This window comes from Asparagus officinalis, chromosome 1 (assembly GCF_001876935.1).
Source record: "Asparagus officinalis chromosome 1, Aspof.V1, whole genome shotgun sequence".
In the NCBI taxonomy this organism is placed as follows: Eukaryota; Viridiplantae; Streptophyta; class Magnoliopsida; order Asparagales; family Asparagaceae; genus Asparagus; species Asparagus officinalis.
Genome location: NC_033794.1, coordinates 132,357,679 through 132,359,768, shown reverse-complemented (window position 1 = coordinate 132,359,768; position 2,090 = coordinate 132,357,679).

Sequence of the window (2,090 nt, the reverse complement as noted above, 5' to 3'; positions counted from 1 at the left end):
ACTTAAGTTGATAGGAGTCTTGCTCTATATAGTACATCTCTTAAATTTCTCATATATGAATAAAATTATTAAAAAACCCTAATGATCATGATCATGATACTATCATAAACAGCAAGAAAAAAATATTCATCTAGCATTTGTTTTAAGGTTTACTATCAAAAATCTGACTTTTAACACCTCAGGTTAAGATTAATTAAGGTTTACTATCAAAAATCTGACTTTTAACACCTCAGGTTAAGATTAAAGCATGAAAACACATATTTAACATCATATTAATCATCTATTAAGATTAAAGCATGAAAACACATATTTAACATCATATTAATCATCTACACTAGTTATTTAACTATGGGGATAGGTTTGGATCAAGATAATCTTACCTCAAATGTCGTTCTAAGTCTTTGAGATAAACAACAAGCAATTAGAAGTGCAAACAACCCATTTTCTCCTTGCTACACGTCGATGATCTCGCCCTTGTGTCGATATTTGCTTCACAAAGCTCTCAAAATTCTCAATTTTAGGGTTAGGGCTTAAATAACCTTCGGTATTTTGGCAATAACTTTCGCGTCCGACCTCGGAATGAGGTGATATAAGATTTGTTAGAAATATCTTGAATATACCTACAACTTTTTTATTTTAAGATTTTCTAGATTCTAACTATTTCAGTATGTAAAATGCATATACTTTTAACTGGTCGTTTTTCCCAGATTCAGGCCCGTGCACGTGTGCATGATATCACTTCTATATTCACATATATACATTGAATTGATCCCAAATCAATTCTTAGCATACTAAAACATTAATAAATATTATTTTTTTTCATAATACAACATATTTATTATTTATTATAAAATATTCAAATTTTTGAGGTTTTACACAAACCAACGTTAAGAGTACCTCGAATGTACCTCAAAATCCATCTCACGGCATCCCAATGATCCGGACTCAGGTCGTGAATGTATCTCAAAACCATGCTCACTGCCTGTGACAAATCCAGTCTCGTACAAACCATGGCATAGATCAAACTTCCCACTGCACTCGCATACGGAGTCTTCGACATTAACTCTCTAGCTTCAACTGTCTTCGGTGAAAGGTCAGCTGAAAGCTTCAAATAGGCTCCCAATGGTACACTGACTAACTTCATCTTCATGCTCACATTGAACCACTGTAGCACCTTCTTCAAATACGCCACATGTGTCAAACTAATTCTGCTGCTATCTCTGTCTTTGCCGATCTCCATCCTCAAAATGCGCTTCGCTTCACCCAAATCATTCATCTCGAACTCTTTCGAAAGTTGTACCTTCAACTTATCTATAGCGGATTTAGAAATAAAAGCAACCAACATGTCATCTACATAAAACAATAAGTACGCACCTCCATGTAACTTGTGATAGTATACATAAGGATCAAACTAGCTCCTAATGTATAAATAACCGAGCATAAACCCATCGAATCGCCTATACCACTGTCGCGAAGATTGTTTCAACCCGTATAGCAATTTCTTCAACCTACAAACCAATTTCTCCTTTCTTGCAGCTCGAAACATTAATGGCTAAGTCATATAGATTTCCTCATCAAGATCACTGTTATGGTAATTTACCATCCAAAGATAGAAATGTTGGGATAACGTCTGCATAAGCCCAATGGAGCTATGGTCCAAACCAACTTAGAGACTCAAAAGCCCAGTCAAGGCTAAGTCCCTCGACCAAAAAAAAAAAAAAGCCATATTTCGATCAAGGATCATCATGACCGACTTGAAGTACGGGATCAGTCGCCCTCTCGCAATTAAGACGACTCCTCAAGTAGACGACTCGACTATATACCCGACCCGAAGCTTACTCGACCATCGGGTCGCCAAATCATAATGGTGGCTCGCAGATCAACCCGCCTCGGCTAAAGAGATAAGAGCCGACCAAGTTCACTTCAGATGTCAATCAACACAACAGTATTGATCAGTCCCATCAAGATCTCCATTCTGACAAACCTCGTGCCCAAGCCGCTTATTCGGCTTACAAGTCATTTCCTAGAATATTGCCATGATGCTTTCCTGTGCATGAATGACTTCTTCTCCAATTGTCAGCCGCCACCTA